The 26,859-nt window shown below is 47.9% G+C and overlaps 1 pseudogene across 1 annotated transcript in view; it reads right to left on the bottom strand.

Annotated features, from left to right (window-relative positions):
- The window catches only part of LOC311366855 (sodium channel protein type 5 subunit alpha-like), a 139,672-nt pseudogene that overhangs the window by 71,319 nt on the left and 41,494 nt on the right, over positions 1-26,859 (bottom strand). The window contains exons 7-14 of the transcript in view: positions 26,714-26,777; positions 13,472-13,613; positions 12,316-12,513; positions 11,820-11,990; positions 11,033-11,272; positions 10,295-10,420; positions 7,105-7,225; positions 5,609-5,847 (exon numbers count right to left, since the gene is read on the bottom strand). The product of the transcript in view is annotated as a sodium channel protein type 5 subunit alpha-like (transcript). The remainder of the gene's footprint in view (positions 1-5,608; positions 5,848-7,104; positions 7,226-10,294; positions 10,421-11,032; positions 11,273-11,819; positions 11,991-12,315; positions 12,514-13,471; positions 13,614-26,713; positions 26,778-26,859) is intronic.

Genomic DNA, 26,859 nt, shown 5'->3' with positions numbered 1-26,859 from the left:
GCACTCTCGGCGGCCATTTTGAATTTTTTTCACTTTTTTGCCTTGTATTTGAATGAACTCCTCCTAGGGAATTTATCGGATCTGCTTCAAAATTGGTCAGTACAGTCATGAAGTGGTGCTAAACCAAAATCGTGCTATTTGTGACTGTACGTTGAAGGGCGTGTCCGTGGCATGCCGTCAAAGTTGGCCATTTTTGAATTCCGTCGCCTTGTATTTGAACTAACTCCTCCTAGGGAATTTATCGGATCTGCTTCAAATTTGGTCAGTACAGTCATGAAGTGGTGCTGAACCAAAATCGTGCTATTTGGGACTGTACGTTGAAGGGCGTGTCCGTGGCGTGATGTCAAAGTTGGCCATTTTGAATGGAATTTCACTTTTTCGCATTGTATTTGAACGAACTCCTCCTAGGGAATTTATCGGATCTGCTTCACAATTGGTCAGTACAGTCATGAAGTGGTGCTGAACCAAAATCGTGCTATTTGTGACTGTACGTTGAAGGGCGTGTCCGTGGCGTGCCGTCAAAGTTGGCCATTATTGAAATCCGTCGCCTTGTATTAAACTTACTCCTCCTAGGGAATTTGTATTTGAACTAACTCCTCCTAGGGAATTTATCGGATCTGCTTCAAAATTGGTCAGTACAGTCATGAAGTGGTGCTGAAACAAAATCGTGCTATTTGTGACTGTACATTGAAGGGCATGGCCGTGGCGTGCTGTCAAAGTTGGCCATTTTGAATGGAATACTTTCACTTTTTCGCCTTGTATTTCAACTAACTCCTCCTAGGGAATTTATCGGATCATTGATGTAGGGTTAATAATGTTAGTTAAAGTTGTTACAACATGTAATTCAGTTAAATGTGGTCTTACATGTTAATGTCAAAACAATCAGTAGGACACCACAGGGCACCTCTGCTTCTACAGATCACATAAATTTGTGAATTTTTTTTAAAACTGTGCTTTTTTAAAACTGCGCGCAGTGATGAACGGGACCTCGTGCCGGCTTGCGGCTGCGTCACGTGCGGTCCTAACATGTGCACATCTTGCCAGCACACATGTTACGACGGCACGTGACGCGGCCGCAAGCCGGCGCGATTTTTTTTTAAAACTGCGCGCAGTGATGAGCGGGACCTCGTAGTGGCGGCTGCAAGCCGGCGCGAGGTCCCGTTCATCACTGCGCGCAGTTTTAATTCTCTTTATTTCTGTCTCTCCCTCTCTCTCCCTCTCTCTCACTATGTCACTTTCTCTCTAGGACCTTAGTACACATATAAACACATACTGTACTTTCAAAGGAATAAAGACTCATGCATGCATACAAAATAACACACACACACGCTTTCTTACACACTGACAGATTCTTCGCCATTCAGCAAAAAACAATCATACAACACACACACACACACACACACACACGCAAAAACACACAAACACACACACACACACACACACACACAAACACTTAGCACTCCTCATCAAAAGTGTAGCTAAACGTGATGTTAACATCTTAGAGGATTAAGTGTCTGGATCCACAGCGCCCTGCTCTCCGGGTGACAGGACTTACAGAGTTGATCTCCATGAAGAACCGTTTTAAATAGACTGAGCAAACTTACTGTCGGCAAAGCAGAATGTAGAGAGAGAGAGGCAGAGACAGAGAGAGAGAGGCAGAGACAGAGAGAGAGAGAGAGAGAGAGAGAGAGAGAGAGAGAGAGAGTGTTACTTTTATAACATGTGCATGCACCAGCCTCTCACGCGTGTAGAACTGTTGCCGACGGTTTCTGAAACCAATTTCACACTGTTTATCACCAGTACATTTCTTGTGCATGAGGTAAACCTTTAGATAGTATGTGCTCTCATCCAGCCCCCAACAGGTCATTGACACGGGCGTTATATTAGGACACCTCCACTAGCTCTGGGGACCACTGGGTTAATTCCAAAGTAGTCCTTGGGAACACAAAGTGTAAAAGTAAACACAGTGTGATGGCGGGTTCTTTGAGTTGTCCCCCCGGGAAGGAACAGATCACAGATGAACTCTCGCTCCAGAATGACACCTGGGTTCTGCTTTTCTTTGGGGCTTGTTGGTGTCCAAGGTCAGAGAGCTGCCAGACCCTGAATCTCATTATCTATGTTGTTCTCATCTCAAATGAGACTAGCTTCAGCTAAAGCACCAACTCACCAACTCACGAACCACAATGGTATAAAGGCATTCTGGATCAATAGACACATGGATGTGTGTGAGTGTTAGTGTATGTTTGTGTTTATGTGTATGTGTCAGTGTTGTAGAGTCCGACTCAATAAGAAACTCGTGACTTGACTTGGACTTGAGCACTGAATGACTCGAACTTGGACTCATGCATTCAGACTCGCGAATTAAGACGAGGACTCGACTTTTACTTATTTTTTATGTGTCATTAGGCTAAAATTGTATAATGTGACTAGGCTATAATTTGGTATATGATTTTTAAGATCTAGTGCAAGGGAATGTTACTGCTTCATGTCATACATTGCACGTAACGTCACGTCATGTTCACATACAAAATAACATTAACTTACGGCGCCAAAATGACTCGAGACAATGCCCCGAAGATTGTCCGTTTTGCTTTTAACTGCTATGATAGTTGGCTAGTGCAGCGGTCCCCAACCACCCGACCACGGAGCCCCAGCAGCGGAGCTCCGGCTGCGGAGCTAAGATCTGAATCTTAATCGGCTTGATGATTCAGATCTTAGATTATGGGAGGTGATCCACACAAGCCTATATGGTTGGAACTATGGGATGTCGGAGCAGAGGGTTTATTTTTTAAATCTATCTTCAGAACGGTTTGAGCACAAACATTTTTTTGCCAGCTGTAAAGCTTAGATGGAACAGTGACTCCTTGTCACTCGTGTGGTGGAGTGCAAGTAGATAAATAGTAGCCTATTCACTTTAGCTGCCCTTACGGCATATTATTCAACATTCAAAGAGCATACAGAATACACGACTGGCCTGCCGCTCAGTCAGTCATTCAATAACAACGCTCAGCCTGACTAGACGCACTAGTCTGGTAGAGCATAGTGACATCATCACGTTACACATAACATGTAACACATATTTTCAAATAATTTGGGGGATAAGGGGGGGCCAACTTCACACAGATTTGAAGCCTTTTGAATACCTTTGATACAATCGCTACAAGTGTTCGCTACATCTGCTGGTGGAAAACCATCCAGCAAGTAAGCATCCAGCATCCAGTAAGCATACATGTTGTTAGTATCAACATGTATGCTTACTTTAGTGCTGGACTCGGACTCGACTTCATCAATAGGGACTCGACTCGGACTCGACGTGGATCATAGACTCGGACTTGACTCGTATGAGCAGTGGACTCCACTCAGACTTGGATTTTTTTTTTAATGACTTGGACATGACTCAGACTTGAACACTGGAGACTCGAACCGGACTTAGACTCGAGGCATAGTGACTCGACTACAACACTGGTATGTGTATGTTTGTGTGTATGTGTGTAGGTGTGTGTGTGTGTGTGTGTGTGTCAGATCAACAATTTGCCAAGGGCCTTTTTTGCAGCCACACCTCAGGTTGGAATAATTAGCATATCAGCACATGAACCTTTCACTTCCTGCTGGATCTTCAGCGCACATGGAGGGTCCTGTCCCTGTGAGCCATGCATCCCCTGGACCCTACACCCTACCCCCTCACTGGACCCTACCCCTCACTGGACCCAACACCCTACCCCTCACTGGACCCAACACCCTACCCCTCACTGGACCCTACACCCTACCCCCTCACTGGACCCTACACCCTACCCCTCACTGGACCCTACACCCTACCCCTCACTGGACCCTACACCCTACCCCTCACTGGACCCTACACCCTACCCCTCACTGGACCCTACACCCTACCCCTCACTGGACCCAACACCCTACCCCTCACTGGACCCTACACCCTACCCCTCACTGGACCCTACCCCTCACTGGACCCTACACCCTACCCCCTCACTGGACCCAACACCCTACCCCCTCACTGGACCCTACACCCTACCCCTCACTGGACCCTACACCCTACCCCTCACTGGACCCTACACCCTACCCCTCACTGGACCCTACACCCTACCCCTCACTGGACCCAACACCCTACCCCCTCACTGGACCCTACACCCTACCCCTCACTGGACCCTACACCCTACCCCTCACTGGACCCTACACCCTACCCCTCACTGGACCCTACACCCTACCCCTCACTGGACCCAACACCCTACCCCTCACTGGACCCAACACCCTACCCCTCACTGGACCCTACACCCTACCCCTCACTGGACCCTACACCCTACCCCTCACTGGACCCTACACCCTACCCCTCACTGGACCCTACACCCTACCCCTCACTGGACCCTACACCCTACCCCTCACTGGACCCTACACCCTACCCCTCACTGGACCCTACACCCTACCCCTCACTGGACCCTACACCCTACCCCTCACTGGACCCAACACCCTACCCCTCACTGGACCCTACACCCTACCCCTCACTGGACCCTACACCCTACCCCTCACTGGACCCTACACCCTACCCCTCACTGGACCCTACACCCTACCCCTCACTGGACCCTACACCCTACCCCTCACTGGACCCTACACCCTACCCCTCACTGGACCCTACACCCTACCCCTCACTGGACCCTACCCCTCACTGGACCCTACACCCTACCCCTCACTGGACCCAACACCCTACCCCTCACTGGACCCTACACCCTACCCCCTCACTGGACCCTACACCCTACCCCTCACTGGACCCTACACCCTACCCCTCACTGGACCCTACACCCTACCCCTCACTGGACCCTACACCCTACCCCTCACTGGACCCTACACCCTACCCCTCACTGGACCCTACACCCTACCCCTCACTGGACCCTACACCCTACCCCTCACTGGACCCTACACCCTACCCCTCACTGGACCCTACACCCTACCCCTCACTGGACCCTACACCCTACCCCCTCACTGGACCCTACACCCTACCCCTCACTGGACCCTACACCCTACCCCTCACTGGACCCTACACCCTACCCCTCACTGGACCCTACACCCTACCCCTCACTGGACCCTACACCCTACCCCTCACTGGACCCTACACCCTACCCCTCACTGGACCCTACACCCTACCCCTCACTGGACCCTACACCCTACCCCTCACTGGACCCTACACCCTACCCCTCACTGGACCCTACACCCTACCCCTCACTGGACCCTACACCCTACCCCTCACTGGACCCTACACCCTACCCCTCACTGGACCCTACACCCTACCCCTCACTGGACCCTACACCCTACCCCTCACTGGACCCTACACCCTACCCCCTCACTGGACCCTACACCCTACCCCTCACTGGACCCCGCTGGCTGACCTGAACTGACTTGTTGTGGTCTGAGGGATTAAATACATGATATCTGATCTCCAGGGAACACCAGATATGGTGGAACCAGTTTATTAAAAATGGTATATGTTATTATATGAGATCCTAATCACACTCGTTATTATATACAGAATTCAATCGCTCCAAACTCTGAAAACGTCCCATCAAAGCAGAGCCTAGTGCTCCGGCTCAGCAGCTTCTCCTACCAGGTTGCCGATGCTCAGCATGCCGTTGAACTCGTCCGTCATGGGGTAGTGCTCCATGGCCATGAACAGGGTGTTGAGCACGATGCACACCGTGATGGCGAGGTCCAGGAAGGGGTCCATCACCATCACATTGACCAGCTGTTTCACTCTCAGCCAGAAGGGGGAGCACTCCCACACCAGGTAGCGCTCGGCCAACACGTACCAGCAGGGGTGGCACTTCTTCTGGGCCTCCTCCAGCTCTGCAAGAAAAACAAAGACAAAGCCCCAGCAGGCACAGAGACATCCGGTTACCAAGGAAACCACCACAACAACAATCGGTGCTCTTTTAGCCCTGGCTAGCTTAACACCTAGCATAGCTAGCTCTGTATGCTTCAGACTTTTTGAATGACATTTGGATGGATTGTGTCTCATTTGAAGTCTGGTATTCATAGAGCCTTCTATGAAATGAATCATCAATGTGAACATTTACATTTTATAAAATAAAAATAAATAAAAAATGGCTACTTCATTTATAGCAACATGGTTAAATACACATACTATGGTTGAATATAGAGATATTTGGAGTTGGTTGTGTGTTGTTGGAGTCATTTTAGAGTATTTTTTCACCACCGGACAGTGTGTTGTGATTAATAGCTTCAGATGTTAGCAGGTCGTGCTGACAATGCTAGCCAGTTGGCACATCCACCTGGGGTCATGTTTCACAGTATTCCTAACGGGCCTGATGGGTCAACTACAAAGCCTGATGTTATCGCCCAGTAACACTCACATGCCTGTGTGTGTGTGTATGTGTGTGTGCGCGCAAACACGCACACACACACACACACACACACACACACACCAGACATGTATATCCTTTCTTTCTCTCTTATTCGTACACAGACCAAGTCCAAGTTGGTCCAAGTTGCTGCCGTGGTTTCTATGGGACCAACGAGCCAGAAGGAAACCCACCTCTTCTTGACGCTGATAGGCCCATCAGTCAACACTGGGCATGGGTCACTGCCCTCCCCAGATGTTTGGCCCTCTGGGGACTTGATGTGGACCCCAGTCAGCATGGGGCTTCAACTGAACCTCCCACTGATATTATATACAGAGTGCTGATCCCTTTCATAACCAATGGTCTTGTTGAAGGTTGGGTGTGGATTATTGATACACAACCATGAGCAAGATTCAACATCTAACGTGGCCGCCCTAGCTTGAGTTGTTTGACCAGCAGCAGAAACAATCCATATCTGGCCCATTTAGGGAATTGAAAGACAACCTGCAGCAGTCTAAACTCATTCATATTCAGTCCTTAAGAGCTTTCTAATGAAACGAATGAAACATGGGACCTCTTCAAACCCGTAAAACGGAGAAGAGCTGAGATCCGTCCCCAACAAGGAGCTCTGGATGAATATAATCTGTTTCCCATTGACCTGCCAGGTGGTGGTGCTTCTGCCTCCTACAGGCCGTCAGAGGAGCCACGCCCGGCCACTCTGCCCTACTGCTGCTCCACATACCTTCCATGGCGTCTGTGAGGTAGCTGGCAGCGCTGAGGGCACGGTCCCTCCGGTAGGAGCCCTGGGAGGAGGGCCGTCTGGGGGCTAGGATGTTGCTGAGCTCTGTGGTAGAGGTAGGCACCTGGAGATAGAGACAGACGTTGTCTCTCAGTGCGTTTACATGACACTCAAGAAAGTCGACTTATTGGCTTAGTCCAACTATGATTGGATTACTAAAATGCATGTATACACCTTAGTCGAGCTATACTCGAGTCGAATTGGGTTACTCATAGTCGAATTAAGAACCCTAGATAATGCGATTCATAGTCGAGCTAAGCGTGCATGTACCCAGTCGAATTGAATTATGCGTTGAATTGCGTTCTGCGCATGCTCGAGATCTTTTCCCGGGGCCGTGAGCCGGAAGTAGAAGGAGACGATAGTCGTGTTGTTGTTGTCGCCGTCGGATAAGGGATAACGAAAAACGGCCATTTATTTAAAAAGGTGGTGCAGAAGATGGAGGAAGCCGGTGAATGTAGTTACCCCCTATAAGAATTGTGTCCCGGCCGCGGGAGCGCGCATGGCATGCATTCATTAAAGGTGGAAGCACACGGACACTACGCTTCGATTTCACCCAAGGCTGAATTAAAAGTACATGTTTTCAGTAGACAGCTGTCAACTCACTTCGGGTCGGCGATTTATTTAAAAAGCTGGCGCAGAAGATGGAGTCAGCCGGTGTCGTGCCCATGTAGTTACCCCCTATAAGGAGTGTATCATCATCAACATGCATTCACTGCACACTACGCTTCGATTTAACCCAAGGCTGAATTAAAAGTACATGTTTTTCTAAATGTTGCTCATCAACAAGGTTGTAAAATAACTATGATCTTTATTCATTCATTCATTGTGCCGCGGCCGAACTGACGGGGATATTCTCTGATATTATGAATCTTACAGACTGCGTCGGGTTCTCCGACTCTCTGGTACTTCCACAACAAGTAAAAACTCCTAGTCGGGTTTATCTCGCCCATGGGGAAAAGGAATTGGGGGAAATTAACTTTGGCTTTAACTCTCTGAAGTCTAGATTGAAACGCGACATGGAGGAGAAAGCGATGTTTCAGCAGACAGTGGTCAGTTCACTTCGGGTCTATATCATTTCTCCGACGCTCCATTGTTCCGACCTCTCGGTCGTATGCAGACTCGTCCGCCGGCAGAGCAGCCGGAGGAGTCTGCATACGATCGAGAGGTCGGAACAATGGAGCGTCGGAGAAATGATATGGACCCGAAGTGAGCTGACAGCTGTCTACTGAGAACATCTTTCTTGAATGCCGGGTTTGTTGTTGCTGGTGACGTAAAGAGGTCAACCAGTGGCTCTATTACCGCTAGTTGAAATGGGCAAAGCGCCACCTATCGTACCGGGACATGACGCACTTCGGCCAATGAATCGGTTTACTCACCGCCATGTATACGCAGACAATTGCAGTTGTCCAATTGAGGAGCATAGTCAAACTATGGCTTTAATCGAATTAAGCTGTGCATGTAAACGTACTGAGTAAGAGAAAAATATGAACAGTTGACCTCATGAAGGTTACACATCTGCTGTTAAAGTGTTCGATTTTTGCTCTCTTTCTTCTCTAATGTGTTAGATGGATGCTCTCTTTCACATTTAAACAGTTAAATGGATGCTCTCTTTCTCCTTTATCATGTTCAAAGGATGCTCTCTTTCTCCTTTGACACTTTGGCAGAACCAGATAGCAAATTGGAAACATTTTTTGAGTTTTAATTTTGTTCATAATATATTATCATCTGGATTCAAGTCTTGCTATTGAGCCATGCTTTTAATTTGAAATATCTTTGTACAAAATAAAAGTACCTCACCACCTGTCTATTCTGTGACACTTAACTATATCCCATAGTTTCCATTACTTATGCTAGCATCACACAGAAGGACCTTGTGGGGCTCTAAACCTGTGCCCAGCTGGCTATGTGGCAACGACACTAAGCAGTGAGTGACAGCACAGCTAAGTGTGCTGTCCTCTGACCTCACTGCTATGTTAACGCCTAGTAACAGACGCCATACATGACAAACACAATGAAGAGCATGTGTGTGCACGTGTGTGTGTGTGTGTGTGTGTGTGTGTGTGTGTGTGTGTGTGTGTCTGTGTGCGTCTGTGTGTGTGCGTGTATGTGTGTGTGCATGTGTGCGTGTATGTGTGTGTGCATGTATGCGTATGATATTGGAATGGAGTTATGCAGAAGGCTGATTCATAATTCACATGCCTCAGTGTTGGATGGCTACAGGCCTCTCCCTTGTTTCCACACACACACACACACACACAGGCACACACACACACACACACACACACACACACACACACACACACACACACACACACACACCAGACATATCCTTTCTTTCTATCTTATTCGTACACAGACAATTAAAATGTCATGAAACCCACTGAAGAAACTCTAAGGCCCCCAGACTGATGAGACCCAGGGAGAACAGCAGGGGAGAGGAGGAGAGAGGAGAGGAGGAGAGGAGGAGAGAGGAGAGGAGGGGAGAGACTGTTGAGACCCAGAGAGAACAGCAGGGGAGAGGAGGAGAGAGGAGAGGAGGGGAGAGGAGGGGAGGGGAGACTAGGGGAGAGGAGAGGAGAGGAGGAGAGGAGGAGAGAGGAGAGGAGAGGAGAGGAGAGGAGACTAGGGGAGAGGAGAGGAGGGGAGACTAGGGGAGAGGAGAGGAGAGGAGAGGAGGGGAGAGGAGAGGAGGGGAGGGGAGACTAGGGGAGAGGAGAGGAGAGGAGAGGAGGAGAGGAGGAGAGAGGAGAGGAGAGGAGAGGAGAGGAGACTAGGGGAGAGGAGAGGAGGGGAGACTAGGGGAGAGGAGAGGAGAGGAGAGGAGGGGAGAGGAGGAGAGGAGGAGAGAGGAGAGGAGAGGAGAGGAGGGGAGAGGAGAGGAGGAGAGGAGGGGAGAGGAGGAGAGAGGAGGAGAGGAGGGGAGACTAGGGGAGAGGAGGGGAGAGGAGAGGAGGAGTTGGAGGGGAGAGGAGGAGAGGAGGAGAGGAGGAGAGGAGGAGAGAGGAGGAGAGGAGGAGAGGAGGGGAGACTAGGGGAGACTAGGGGAGAGGAGAGGAGGAGTTGGAGGGGAGAGGAGGAGAGGAGGAGAGGAGGGGAGAGACTGTTGAGACCCAGAGAGAACAGCGGTCCTCACACTCTCCTCCTTGACCCGCTCCATGGTGCAGGCTGGCAGCTGCCCCTGCATGGCTGGCGGGGAGACCCCGTTCTGGTCCAGGCCAACAAACAGCTTTCCATTAACATTCAGAGTAGGATAAAAAACCTGCACAAAGAAGACCATCTATTATTATTAATCAACAATATTAGTCCTAATTGTATTCATCAAAATAAAATAAATACAACATATTTCATAGAATATATATATTAAAAAATATTAAAAAATAGTAGTGGTAGAATTAAATAAATTCTACCACTACTAATCCAAATACTATTACTTATAATAATAATAAATAATAATAAAGTTACAACAATGTTGAATTTGAATCATATGATTCAACAGCTATTGTTTCTGATCTCAATGTTTTCTGGAGCAGAATATCATCAGTAGATAACACAGTATTAAATGGTGCAGTGTTAATATCATCAGTAGATAACACAGTATTAAATGGTGCAGTGTTAATATCATCAGTAGATAACACAGTATTAAACAGGTCTGTGTAGATAACACAGTATTAAACAGGTCTGTGTAGATAACACAGTATTAAACAGGGCTGTGTAGATAACACAGTATTAAACAGGTCTGTGTAGATAACACAGTATTAAACAGGGCTGTGTAGATAACACAGTATTAAACAGGGCTGTGAAGATAAAACAGTATACGGCACTTCAGAACGTTTGTAAACAATAGCCGTAACGACACTTGGCCCTAGCGGACCTGGGACCCCCTGCTGGCCGTGCTGTAGGTGCTGGGGCGCCGTGCGGTCCAGGGGTGAGGCAGGAGGCTTCCCATTCTGGCCCGACCCCCCACCCCCTCCGCCACCTCCCCCGGGATGCTGTACTCATCATCGGCCATCTCCCCCTCCGACCCTCGACTCCGCAGCCGGAAGTTGAAGATGGAGGAGATCTGGCTGCCGCGACGCGTGGACAAGGGGCGGGACAGGAAGGGGTGGGGGACCTGGAGGGTGGAGGAGGGTGGAGGAGGGAGGAGGAGGGAGGGGAGAGGAGGGGAGAGGAGAGGAGAGGAGAGGAGGGGAGAGTAGAGGAGAGGAGGAGAGGAGGGGAGAGGAGAGGAGAGGAGGAGAGGAGGGGAGGGGAGAGGAGAGGAGGGGAGGAGGGGAGGGGAGAGGAGGGGAGGAGAGGAGGGGAGGGGAGAGGAGGGGAGAGGAGAGGAGGAGAGGAGGGGAGGGGAGAGGAGGGGAAAGGGGAGGAGAGGGGAGAGAAGAGGAGAGTGGAGAGGAGAGGGGAGAGAAGAGGAGAGTGGAGAGGAGAGAGGGGAGGGGAGAGGAGAGGAGAGAGAGAGAGGAGAAGGTGAGGAGAGGAGGAGGGAGGAGAGGAGTAAGATGAAGGAAGACGAGACGAGAGGAGAGATGAGAGCAGGGGAGAGGAGAGGAGAGGAGAGGTGACAAGAGGAGAGGGTGGAGAGGAGAGGAGTCTTAATATCAACATAAGGATTCACTTCCTGCTTTGAATAGGAAATAGAAAACGCTAACACTCTTTCCTACTTTTTCCCCCTCTAGTGTGTCGAGCTGGAGCAGCTTCTCCTCTGATAGGTTGCCCTCCAAGTTGGTCACGCCCACCAGGCCCTGACTTCGCCTCCTCTCCTCCATTTCGTCAAATGGGGGCCCAAAGGGGGAGGTTTCCGGTGACATCATTGAGTCTGTGTCTAGCGTTTTCTAGGCAACAGGTAGAAAAGAGTATGTAGTCCACAATGTCTGGATGACGCCACAATTAGCGCAATGTAGTCTTTAGGCCTATGTTTGCTTATAACCATTTTGTTGATGATTTTCCTTTCCTTTGGATTTAATTTAATAACAACATAACAAAACTTTTACATTAAGTAATTCAGCAGACTTACAATTGAGGCTGAGAACAATCAAAGCATCAAATTGTTTGTTACTATGAGTAACAAACATTGTTGAGTGGGCTCCTACTGCCGTGAGGTGAGAGAGGTGACCCCTTGGTATCAGAGAGTCTGATAGTTAATAACCTGAAGCTCACCTGTTGCTCCTTCTTGAGGCTCTCCATAGCGAGCTGGAACTCCTGCTCCTTCTGCCAGGCCTCAGCAATGGTGGCCTGGTTCTGCTCCTCATAGGCCATGGCCACCACGGCCAGGATGAGGTTCACCAGGTAGAAGGAGCCCAGGAAGATCACCACCACGAAGAACACCATGTAGGTCTTACCCGCCGAGCGCAGGGTCTGGGGTACGGACACACACACACACACAGATAAACACACACGCAGATAAACACACACAAACTCAGACACACACACACACACACACACACACACAGATAAACACACATGCAGATAAACACACACAAACTCAGACACACACACATAGACATACACACATACACACACACACACACACACACACACACACACACACACACACACACACACACACACACAGACAGCTCAAGCCGCCTGCAGCCTCCCTCAGTCACATGACTTCAGTCACATGACCAGAGAGTGACCTCAGTCACATGACCAGAGAGTAATCTCCGTCACATGACCGGAGAGTGATCTCAGTCACGTGACCAGGGAGTGATCTCAGTCACGTGACCAGGGAGTGATCTCAGTCACATGACCTCAGACACATGACCGGAGAGCGATCTCAGTCACGTGACCTCAGTCACATGACCAGAGTGATCTTAGGCACATGACTAGTGTCATCAGCGTCGCCTGGCGACACATCCCCCGGCATCACCGTGGAGACAGCCTTCGTCAGGCGGGATGAGACTGACTTCAGATGATGTTCCACATTCATAACATATCACATCCAGCTCCGCAACACACACGTAATGAGATCTGAACCCACTGCACCACGGGCACACACGCCCACGTGCACACACACGTGCACATGGACTCACACACACCCACGTGCACACACACGTGCACATGGATTCACACACACACACACACATACCCATGTGCAATTCCACATGCATATTTACTCACACACACAGACACATTTTTGTTTATGTGATTGCATTGGCCTTGTTTATTGATACAGGTTGTTAAATGTCGATGAGTAGACCAATAGTAAAAGGCACCCACATGAGGACACACACACACACAGATCCACCCAGTATCCACACACACACACACAGATCCACCCAGTACCCACACACACACTCCCTAGGGCGGCCACCTGGTGGTAGAGGTTCTCCCAGTAGTCCTGCGTCATCAGGCGGAACAGCGACAGGAAGGCCCAGCCGAAGGTGTCGAAGCTTGTGTAGCCGTAGTTGGGGTTCCTGCCCGCCTTCAGGCACTCAAACCCGTCCGGGCACCGCCTGCAACACACACACGTAAACATGTAGACATGTAGACACACACACACACACACACACACACACACACACACACACGTAGACATGTAGACACACACACACACACACACACACACACACACACACACGTAGACATGTAGACATGTAGACATGTAGACACACACACACACACACACACACACACACACACACACACGCACACACGTAGACATGTAGACACACACACACACACACACGTAGACATGTAGACATGTAGACACACACCAAACACACAGACACACACACATACATGTAGACATGTAGACACACACACACACACACACACACACACACACACACACACACACACACACACACACACACACACACACACACACACACACACACACACACACACACACGTAGACATGTAGACACACACACACACACACACACACACACATACATGTAGACATTTAGACATGTACATTTACATTTACATTCAGGGCATTTACCAGACGCATTTATCAAGAGCTTACAAGTACATTTGTCAGAAGAAAGAGAAACAATATATCGCTGTCGGTACAGTAAGGATGTTCATAGAAACAAGTGCCAAGAACTTACAATTGTTAAGTTAACCCATTCCCTTTGTACAACAAAGATAGCTAGGATAAGATGCTATACAACTAAGGACTATTTTTAAGTGCCACGACGTACAACATACAATAAGTGCGTACATTAAGTTCCAGGAGGTACATGCATATAGACAAATGGACACACACACACACACACACACACATAGAAACATGTAGATGTATAGACATAAAGACATAGAGACATAGAGACGTATAGACGTAGAGACATAGAGACATATTTATGTATGGACGTATGGACGTATAAACGTATAGACATATAGACATAGAGACATAGAGACAGAGACATATTTACGTATATACGTGTGGACGCTGTAATGGGATATGTTTTCATCTTCTGTGTCTCTTAATTAAATGTGTTGGAATGTGCCTGTGTTCAGTGAACCCCTTTGGGGGATGTGTTCAAAGGCTGCTCTCCTGACCCCCCTGGGGAAGAAGGGACAGGCCAGGTTTCAACTGATAAGGCACGGCCGTGACCCCCCCTTTTATGACACCTTGAGGAGGCTCAATCGATAGATTATCATCTGGCTTTAGTTTTACAAATGCTTTATTGGGGGGCACAGCTGCCCTACAACGCCAATAAGAACTCCTGTCTTTAGCCAATGCAGTGGACTTCTCCTTAAATAGAAAGACGCAGGGCGAACTCCCATCTGAGATCTTGGATTATTGTATTGTATGTTTGTGTTATTGTTAATTGTTTGTATTTTGTGTTGTATCATTGTTTGTGTGTTATTGTACCGTTATTACCCAAATATATAACCATAATTGTTATAAGTTCGGATGACTCTTTATTCTACACTGTTTACACAGAAAACGATTGACATGGTCCGGAATACACACCACAACACATGGACGTATAGACATATAGACGTATAGATGTATGGATGTATGGACATATGGACGTATGGACATATAGACGTATAGATGTATGGATGTATCGACATATGGACGTATGGACGAATAGGTGTACATAGAGCTTCAGCGTATGAATATAGGTTTCTGTAGATTCCCATGAGATGAGAGGTGATATTAGACTAACACTAGACAGGGATGTCGGCAGTATTCAACAGTAGAAATAAATGACACATAAACAAGAATAAAACTGCTAAATAATACTGACAATATGTCCATGCACAAGATGTGGAGGAGAAATGTAGATGCAAAAATACATTATTGACAGTTGAAGACATCCTGTCTATTTGCCTCGCTATCTGTCTGTCTTACCGTCTGTCCTACTGTCTTGTCTTACCGTGTGTCCTACTCTCTGACCATGTGAATCAACATTTGAGTGTTGTTAGTGTATTGTTGTAGAGTTTGTCAGCGTAGCTCAAGCCGCCTGCAGCCTCCCTCAGTCACATGACCTCAGTCACATGACCAGAGAGTGGTCTCAGTCTCATGACCAGAGAGTGGTCTCAGTCACATGACCAGAGAGTAGTCTCAGTCACATGACCAGAGAGTGATCTCAGTCACATGACCAGAGAGTGATCTTAGTCACATGACCAGAGAGTGGTCTCAGCCACATGACCAGAGAGTGGTCTCAGCCACATGACCAGAGAGTGATCTTAGTCACATGACCAGAGAGTGATCTTAGTCACATGACCAGAGAGTGATCTCAGTCACATGACCTCAGTCACATGACCAGAGAGTGACCTCAGTCACATGACCAGAGAGTGATCCCAGTCACATGACCAGAGAGTGATCTCAGTCACATGACCAGAGAGTGATCTCAGTCACATGACCAGAGAGTGATCTCAGTCACATGACCAGAGAGTGATCTCAGTCACATGACCAGAGAGTGATCTCAGTCACATGACCTCAGTCACATGACCAGAGAGTGACCTCAGTCACATGACCAGAGAGTGATCCCAGTCACATGACCAGAAAGGGATCTTAGTCACATGACCGGAGAGTGATCTCAGTCACATGACCAGAGAGTAGTCTCAGCCACATGACCAGAGAGTGGTCTCAGTCACATGACCAGAGAGTGGTCTCAGCCACATGACCAGAGAGTGGTCTCAGCCACATGACCAGAGAGTGATCTCAGTCACATGACCAGAGAGTGATCTCAGTCACATGACCAGAGAGTGATCTCAGTCACATGACCAGAGAGTGGTCTCAGTCACATGACCAGAGAGTGGTCTCAGCCACATGACCAGAGAGTGGTCTCAGCCACATGACCAGAGAGTGATCTCAGTCACATGACCAGAGAGTGATCTTAGTCACATGACCAGAGAGTGATCTCAGTCACATGACCTCAGTCACATGACCAGAGAGTGACCTCAGTCACATGACCAGAGAGTGATCCCAGTCACATGACCAGAGAGTGATCTCAGTCACATGACCAGAGAGTGATCTCAGTCACATGACCTCAGTCACATGACCAGAGAGTGACCTCAGTCACATGACCAGAGAGTGATCCCAGTCACATGACCAGAAAGGGATCTTAGTCACATGACCGGAGAGTGATCTCAGTCACGTGACCAGGGAGTGATCTCAGTCACGTGACCAGGGAGTGATCTCAGTCACATGACCTCAGACACATGACCGGAGAGCGATCTCAGTCACGTGACCTCAGTCACATGACCAGAGTGATCTTAGGCACATGACTAGTGTCATCAGCGTCGCCTGGCGACACATCCCCCGGCATCACCGTGGAGACAGCCTTCGTCAGGCGGGATGAGACTGACTTCAGATGATGTTCCACATTCATAACATATCACATCCAGCTCCGCAACACACACGTAATGAGATCTGAACCCACTGCACCACGGGCACACACGCCCACGTGCATATACACGTGCACATGGACGCACACACACACACACACACACATGCCCATGTGCAATTCCACGTGCATATTTACTCACACACACATTTTTGTTTATGTGATTGCATTGGCCTTGTTTATTGATACAGGTTTTTAAATGTTGATGAGTAGACCAATAGTAAAAGGCACCCACACGAGGACACACACACACACACACACACCCTAATCTCTGAATGAGGTCAGCAGCTGTGACGCTATACAATATCAACACAAGCCTAGCACTGACCTTAGCACAGTGCCACACCGCTGAGCTGCTGTTTATAAATCACAGAGACACTGCAACAGAAAGGTGTTTTATGTAATGCTCACGTTAATGCCACACTGACACATCCAAAAGCAGACAAATAAAACAAACATCAGGCATCTACAATTTCATTTGATTAATAGGAGTGCATATTTTTACATGACTTTAATAGCCTCTTGTTGTGGGTAATATTAAATCAAATTATTTAGATAGAGCTTGGCTGTAGATAAAATAAATGATGAATACGTTTGTTGTATTACAATATTACTGTTATATTACTGTCTATGAAAAACCCCTTGACAGCCATTTATTACAGTGTTAGGGTTATGATGTCACGGTCCTTGGCAACAACGATCACATTTACATTTACACATTTACTCCAAAATAAGTTAGAATGAAATGGTAATGGCAGTTAGTGAAACATCATGAGCAGTGCTAGTAGTTATATACATATTGATCTATGATATCCAATGCAAACCTGATGAACTGAACTGAAACTAATAAGCATTGTGCAATACACACTTCTTCAACAAATACGTAGTCAACACTCAGCAGCTAAGTTAAATGTGTTTTAAAACGCTGAGCAATAATCTGGGAGCAGCTCATCCACACATCACTGTATGTGGTGAAGCAGACATCCCAATCGACACTTCAGCCACACTTCAAATTTTTTATATATTTTTATATAAAAAAACACTTCTAATCCAATCATACATGTCAAAGAAATGTCAAAGCATTGCACTGAACCCACTGTGGGAAGCAAAACGGATTGTAGACTGAGGCTGGTTTCATGTCTTGCTGCTCAAACACACACACATTTACAAAAAATACTGGGGACAGTGCAGATGTTTCAACCTATTTACCGCACACGTACAAATCAACACAGATGGACCAAATGTACAGCGAGCTCATTTGAAGTACATTTTTCTTTGTCTCCTCCCTTCCATACAAAGGCCTGGTGCCTCTGTCTGGACGGGGACCCTGTCTCTGTCCCCGTCCATAGCCCTCCCTGGCGGGGACATCACCGCGCTGGCATGCTGAGCACAGGGTGTGTTGAGTGCCTATGATAAGCAGGCGGAAAGTGTGTCTGTTTGTGTGTGTGTGTGTGTGTGTGTGTGTGTGTGTGTGTGTGTGTGTGTTAGAGAGAGAGAGGAGGGAGGAGAGGCTGAAGAAAAGGGTTGAAAGAAACGGTGTGTGTGTGTATCTGTGAGTGTTTTGTATTGTGTGTGCATCTTTGTGCGATGCTTGACACAGTGTATGTGACGTGTGTGTTCGGTCACTTCAAGTACTCACTCTCATGCAGTTTGTTTCACTTGACCTCCTTAGAAACACACACACACACACACACACACACAAACGCACACACAGACACACACACACACACTCACACACACACACACACACACACACACATGCACACACTGGAAAAACACATGCACACATAGATGCAAAAACACACCAGCAGACACAGACATACAGAGACGCACACAGAAACGCACACGCAAAAACACACAAACAAGCACATACACGCACAGACACACACACACACACACACACACACACACACACACACACACACATTCACACACAGGGCTCTAAGTATAACTCTCAGGTAAACTCTTGGAGGAAGCAAGTCTGTAGCATCGCTATAGCAACTGTATCCCAGCGCTGGTTGCCCAGGGAGATTGTTTTGTGCCCTCTCTCTCAGGACACAGAACAACATCTCACAAAGACACAAGTGTGTCTGTGTGCATGTGTGTGGAACGTGTAGTGTGTGTGTGAGAACTTTCCATCTGAGTCACCTAAGAGAGACTTAATACATCAGACGGATCCGTCCACAAACACAACCCAAATCACACAGCATTATCTGATCTAGACCCGGTTATTGATACAAGGATGACGTCAATGCCATGGTGGACAGAATAGACAGGCAGACAGACAGACAGAGAGACAGACAGACAGGCAGACAGGCCAGCAGACAGACAGACAGACAGGCCAGCAGACGACCAGTCAGACAAACAGGAAGACAGACAGACGCCCTCCATCTCTCATCACAAAGCCCTGGGTGGAGCAACCACATCACAACTAAATATGTGCAATGCTGACAGAAAGCCCTTGTTTTGTTGAAGTGAACATTGCAGCAGCTCATTGGGGAGCCCTTATTGATAAGAAGAGGTAGGGTGGGGGGGGGACAGACAGACAGACTGCGGTGGAGGCTTGAATACTTCCCCACTGGGCTGCTGTCATGTCAGACACATGTAGAGCAGCTCTGCAAATAGCATCAAACTATTAGCCCCTCGCCTTAGCAGTTAGCATCTCATCATAGCCACACCCTGAGAACAGCTTTTGGCCATAAACCAAGCCTTTCATCCGTCATGCGGCTCTCAGAGTGAGCGTGTGTGCATGTGTGTGTATGTGGACGTGCTTGCACATCAGTGTGTTTGTGTAAATGATGGTTATGAGGGCCGTATGGGACATTATTCAGAGTTACCATGCGCATACCACGCATGCGCATCTCACTCCGAGTTCGACAAAAACCGATCCTTGGTCAGGGGCTTTTGGCGTTAACTGCTGACGCAAAGGGTGTCCTTGTGCATCTTCATTTGACGCAGAGGGTTTTCAACTCATTACAAGTGCATAACCCTTACCCTAACCCTAACCCCAACCTTAACCCTAACCCTAACCACTACTACCCTAACCCTAACCACTACTACCCTAACCCTAACCCTAAAAGGTGGTACTTGACCCTACCATCCTACAAAGAAAAGATTTGTGGGAGCGCTTTCCCTGGGCATCAGATATCGCCGTGGAGGGATTAACCCCCTGTGTCAAATGAAGACGCACAAGGACACCTTTTGCGTCAAGCAGTTGACGCCGAAACTCCTGGCATCGATGTTTGACAAACTCAGAGTGAGAATGTGTTGCGCATACACATATGAAACCAAGCTCATTCACATACTATACTGAAAACCTCAGACATGTATGTGAAAGTTTTTCACTCATATGTGTGAGGATTTCAGTGAAAATGGAAGGCGTTTGAACAGGAAGGCGTTTCACTTCCTGTTCAACTGAAACGCCTCCCTCTTCAAACGCCTTCCATTTTCACTGAAATCCTCACACACATGCCTTTCACATACATGTCTGAGGTTTTCAGTATAGTATGTGGTTTCATATGTGTATGTGAGAGGACATTTTTTAGCTGTGTATATGAGAACATTTTACTAGTACATGTGAAAGTATTTCAGTAGTCCATTTAAAAGGTTTCACTAGTTTTTATGCAAGCTTTTCAGTTGTGTATGTGAGCGTATCATTTTTCAGTTGTTTGTGTGAGAGTATTTCAGTTGTGTATGTAAAAGCTTTTCACTTGTATGTGTGCAAGGTTTTCAGTATAGTATGTGAATGAGTTTGGTTTCATATGTGTATGCGCATGCTAATTCTGAATAATGTCCCATACGGCCCCTCATAATGGTTGTTTCTTTCATATACTGTACCTCTCAATACCCAAAACCTATGTAATAAATGTCATGGGGACATGTGATTGACTCTTAATATCGAGCACTTACACACACACACACACACACACACACACACACACACACACACACACACACACACACACACACACACACACACACACACACACACACACACACACACACACACACAGAACTACACATTCAGGAGAGAGAGAGATAGAGAGAGATGTAGGATGGTCAAGTGTTAAGATGGGGGAGGTTTCATCACTCGACCCTAGGGGCTGACAGAAGAGGTTCCCCTGTCCCACCACTGGTTTCTGAATCTTTCGTGCATCTGTCTTTTGACCTTTCCATCTTATTTCTTTAGCTTGTTACTGCCGCTTTCCCACGACCTTGGAACGAGATGGCCCTTAGCCTTATCCTGGAAATCCAGAGTTTTCACGAGAGCACAATTTGAATTTGCTCAGTCACTCTTGGAACGAGCAATATAATCCCTCCCCCCCGATCCCTCCACCGATCACATCGGTGTATCTGATATAGGCGGGCCAAAATCGTTGCTGTTTTACCGATCGGATACGGCTACAGATAAGTTTTATCTATTGGTTAGCTCTGCTGGTGTTGTCATGTCTCTGGATGTTGTTGGTCTGTTGTGTGTCTCTGTGTGTTGTTGGTTTGTTGACGTGTCTCTGTGTGTTAGCTGTTGGTCTGTTGTTGTGTCTCTCTGCGTGTTGTCTGTTAGTCTGTTGTGTGTCTCTCTCTCTCTCTCTTTCGATCGCTCACCACTCCCTCATGTCAACAACTGTAACCAATGTCAGCTCATTCAGTGTCAATAAAGCTTCGCCAAATAAATATTAATTTCCTGTCCTGAGTCAACGTCCTGCGTGTCCTGAGAGTTTGATGTTCAGCAGATACTCCATATTAAGGTGATCTGAGCCCCTGGTCTCTGTTTACCGAGACCCCCAGCCCTGCTCAGCGGGGGGCCCTGCTCAGCGGAGCGGGGGGCCCTGCTCAGCGGAGCGGGGGGCCCTGCTCAGCGGAGCGGGGGGCCCAGGGGCCGTCTCTCTGCCCTGTTTACTGTTCAGACACTGGGGCTTCCAACACACAACCTTTCAGTTGGGAGTCACCACGACACAATCCGCCAGCCATCGTCGCAAGGTGATGACAAGGAGAAATACACATGAAGGAGAGGTGTAAGGCACACCAAAAACGAGGTGCTGGCTGCCGGTGTGTAAATCCAAAGTAAGAAAAAAGAAGGTGTCGCACACTCCGAGTTCCAATAATAAGAAGGTTTTAATAGGTGATAACGTTTCGGCCTTCATCAGATCACAAACATTCCGACAACAAATTCTCAGTCATATAGACTAGGGGGGTATTCCATCAACCAAGCCAAGCGCAAAGCCGGGCTTATTTCGCTTAGCCTGGCTTCTTTCAGCTAGAGTTGCGTTCCATTAACGTGACTTAAGGGAATCTCCGCTAAGTAACCATGGCAACCAAACTAACCTGGTCGGAAGCAGGCTATCTGTCAGGCTAACTTGAGCGGTGTTTGAGAGAAATCCATCTGTCGGCAACAATTGTACCATCAGAAGGTTCCGCCAAGCCTAGTCCTCATGATTTTGTCATAAATGTACATATGAAGTACAAACAGCGTATATTTTCACTAAGGGTCTAAGATTAAATGATGCAAATGAAATAATTCAATGAATTGCTATCTATTGTTACTATGGCTATTTTGTGAACGTGCATAATCCATGATAACGTTAGCCTGGCTTGAACTAACCTGAGCAAGGCGCGGCTGAACTGCGTTGATGGAACGGCTTAAGCCTCAAGTGGAAGTTGGCGCTAGTTCTAACTGCGCTTAATCAACTAAGCACCGCTCTCGTTAGCGACTTTGATGGAATACCCCCTAGGTCTAGATTGAATGATTGAAATCAATCAGAGTCAGCTGATCACTTTCAAAAGACGCACCCTCATCATGTTGAAGACATACAGGAGAAATACACATACACTGACAAATTGACAAATACTGTGCAACACGAGGACATGCAGAAAGTTGTCCCTGCGTCCCCTGAACATATTTGTGCATTATATTCTATTCTCCTCTTTCTATTTGAGCACACTCACACACAAACATGTGTACATTCCTATGCATTTACACACGTGTATACAGTTTGAAGTGTTGGCCCTGCCCCGGCCCCCAGGGCGGGCGGGCCCCCAGGGCGGGCGGGCCCCCAGGGCGGGCGGGCCCCCAGGGCGGGCGGGCCCCCGGCTCCAGCCTGACTTTAGGCTAATGGGATGATGAATATCAGATATTGGAGTGAGCGTATTCCTGCGAAGTCACCCCACCCCCCATAGGTCAGCCAGGCTATATTTCTCTCTAACTGCCCTGATGACAACACACTATTTCTACAAAGAAAGCTAGGTCAATGATGATTAATGCCACGACACCATGTGTGGAATTATGCTCCTCTCGCTTCCCTTTGTTGGGTGTTTTTTTGTGAATAAAACATTTTGCATTTGTTGGTTGTTACTAACTACATGTTACGTGTTACTACATTGCAGTGAAGACAATGTGCATGTTTGTGTGTGTGTGTGTGTGTGTGTGTGTGTGTGTGTGTGTGCTTGTGTGTGTGTGTGTGCGTGTGTGTGTGTGTAGGCTCGGATAATGGCTTTTCCTTTTCTTCCTCTCCCCTAATGACGCAGGATGAGAGATAAACACACAGGGGAGGACTTATACACTGGTAACCACATGATGGAGCATGAATGTAGGACAGACACAGTGAAAACACCTGCAGTGGCACTTCCATGTCCACCGTGGGTGACCAGTCTAAATGAGCTGAGTTGTGCTATTGCAGCATATATGTGGCCCGTTACACTGAATTCTCCTGCATTGGCCAACACTGCGTGAATCAGAAAAAGTACACAACATACACAGCCCAAACTACAGTACACAAAAAACTGAGGTAACAACAGAGGTCACATTGGCCTGAAAGCTGTAACGCAGCATATAGACAGGTCATTACACTAAGGCTTACCTGAGTATTGGCCTGATAGTGGTAACGCGGCATATAGACAGGTCTTTACACTGAGGCCTACCTGTGTATACAACACAACAAGTACACAAAATCAACACAAACTGTCTCTGTCTCCCACACTTACTAGGTCTTTCGTTTTGGCTTCTCCATACCACTTCCTCTGACCTCATGGGTCACAGTAGGAATGTTAACAAGCTACGATAACGAGGTTCCCTGAGGACAGTCCACTGACAGGGTCCTTAACGAGGGTCCTTAACGAGGGTCCTAACAAGGGTTCTTAATGAGGCTCCCCATACCATGGGCAAACTGTTTGTTTAGGCATGCTTGGCATGCCCCTGGCACGTCTCCAGAATATTGATATAGACCGTGGGGATCAGAGGTGTCCCTATGGCATATGGAAACACAGACTGTACTCACGCACAATTTCAGTACGTAGACGCAAACATACACAGACAATCATTTAATCAGGAGGAATTCTAAAGGGGTTGTTGAAGAGAGGCAGGGTTGGAACAGTGTCCGGGAGCAGATGTTTGATTCAGCAAAGAGACAAAGCATAGACATCGAGTTCAGGCAGAGGAAAGGTTTCCACTGTGGATCAGAACAGCTCGGAGAGCCCAGAGTTTACCTTAAGGGCAACCTCCTGCTCCTCCTCCTCCTCTTCCTCTCTCTGTCACTCCTTGTCTAGACACAATACGCAGGTCTTCTTTGTGTGTGGTTTTCACCCTCCAGAAAGAGTGGCCAAACACCAACCTTACCACGTGGGGTGACATTTGATCTCAGCTGTTTGATTATCATAGTGAATTAGGACAAACTTAAACTCAATCTTGACATCACATGTGAAGACCGCCGAAGCAGACTGGAAAACGTTGTGAAAGGTAATATTCATCAAAAGAACAGCTTCTCTGTTCACATCCAGGCTCTCCTCTGTTGGTCCTCCTAACCCTCACACCCTGCTCTACAAGAGACCAAACAAAGGACAACCAATGAATGTAGATGATGCTACAGAAGTCTCACAGCAGAGGTTTTCAAGCTGCCAGGGAAGGTCTTGGTCTCAGTCTTTTACCCTGGGTACATGTCCGGACACGACATGAGAAGCACCTCAAGCCACCTAGCATGGCGAGCTCCTTGACACGCCTTAAGCTAGCGCGGCCTTCCACCTTTCAGGCACAAATCAGCAACCCCTCTGTCCCTGCCCCCCCGCGGCCAGTCACCTGCCGCTCAAGTGTCCGCCGGGGCCGTGCTCAGTGGGACCTGTCCCTTCTCATCAGACTCCTTGTTTGTCAGTTTGGGCTGCTGTTTCTCCACAGGCCTTAACTCACAATCCTGTGCATGTTCAGGATGGAGGGCTTTAGCAGGCGCTTCAGCAAACCCAGGGTCAAATTCTTTTCTTCAAATTTAATGGGCCAACTTTTAAAAATATGATTTAACTATATATATGATATAACTGCTGTACTCTTTTTCCGATGTCACTTTCTTTCTCCATACTCCTGATGGCGTCCTCCTACGCCCTCCGCTGTCACTTAAGACTTTAGAGTTTATTCAGACTTCAGAGGACGTCAACGCCATTTTCACTTTAGCTTCTTTAGCTCATGTCTCCGTTAGCCCCCAATAGCCCATTTAGCTTGTTTCTCCTCATTATCCGGTAACCTTCCTGACTCACTCTGGGCGAGCTTCAAGTCCCTCTCTGTTGTTAACTCTCAGATTAAGAATTCTAACTTAATCCTCCATGCCGTCTTGAGTAAAGCACTGTTGTTGCTGACGATCGTCGAAGACTGAGTTCTAAGACCTTGCCATGTCAGAACGCACACACCGCCAAATGCATGGCGCTGTCAGAGTGATGGTGTGGTCGTGTTGCGTGTCCACGCTGCACCGCTCACAGCAGACGATGTGTCAGCACAAATCCTCGTCCGTTGCGACACATGCGTCACACAATGCTACTAACGCCCGTGTTGTCGGCACCAACGTGGACGGAGGAGACTCCACTCTCTGTCAACCACAAGACTCATTAGGGACACCACATCCAACATCTCCACTCTAGTTCTGCTGCTGTTTGCCTGCAATATCCTACATTATGTGCACATACCAGTGGGGTCACCGATCATGGTCCAACAACGAAAGAATATCCACCGATGGCTACTCTCAGGTCCGTGTTTCCCCGGTACCCCCCAGTTCGGGCCAGCAGAGGCGTCCTGACCCGCACTCAGGTGTCTGTTTGGTTTCCCAATACAACAAACCCTACTGCAGACTCCAACCAACCACTCCTTTCACTGAGAAAAATGTGGCTTGGCTCTGAATGTGAAGTGTGTGTGGTGATGACGACAGCAGAGAAGCCATCAGGGGTTCTCCGGTGGAGGGGCCTCTGTGGAGGGTGTTTCTGAGTCAAGGGGCCTCTCTGGAAGGTGTTTCTGAGTGTAGTGGCCTCTCTGGAAGGTATTTCTGAGTATAGGGGCCATTGTGGAAGGTGTTTCTGAGTGTAGGGGCCTCTGTGAGGGTGTTTCGGTGGGGTCGGCTTAGCTCAGGAGGTAGAGCAGGATGACTTTTAACCGGCAGGTTGCTAGTTCGATGTGTCCCTGAGAAAATCACCTAACCCTGCTCCTGACAAGCTGGCTGTCGCCTTGCATGGTTTACTCCACCGTTTGTGTGTGAATGTGTGTATTAACCGTTGTAAGTCTCTTTGGATAAAAGCGTTGACTAAATGCCCTAAAGAGTGATTCTGGGTGTAGGGGCCTCTGTGAGGGTGATACTGAGTGTAGGGACGTCTGTGAGGGTGATTCCGAGTGTAGGGGCCTCTGTGAGGGTGTGTCTGAGTGTAGGGGCCTCTGTGAGGGTGATTCTGAGTGCAGGGTGGAGTGTGTTTCGAAGTGTTCAGCACTGTGCACCCAGCAGACTCACCCGGCATCGCTGCTGTTCCCACAGATCAGTGCGTCCTTGGCTCCTTCGACTTTATAGAAGTTGTCTGTAAAACAAGAACTGTTATTTCGATTTATTCAATGGAGGTGTGATGAATGGATTATAATAAAATTTAAAATACATTTTTG

Source organism: Micromesistius poutassou (genome assembly GCF_964030765.1).
Source record: "Micromesistius poutassou genome assembly, chromosome: 21".
In the NCBI taxonomy this organism is placed as follows: domain Eukaryota; kingdom Metazoa; phylum Chordata; class Actinopteri; order Gadiformes; family Gadidae; genus Micromesistius; species Micromesistius poutassou.
The sequence above is the reverse complement of the archived record's forward strand: the minus strand, read 5'-3'. Positions and strand labels throughout refer to the sequence as shown.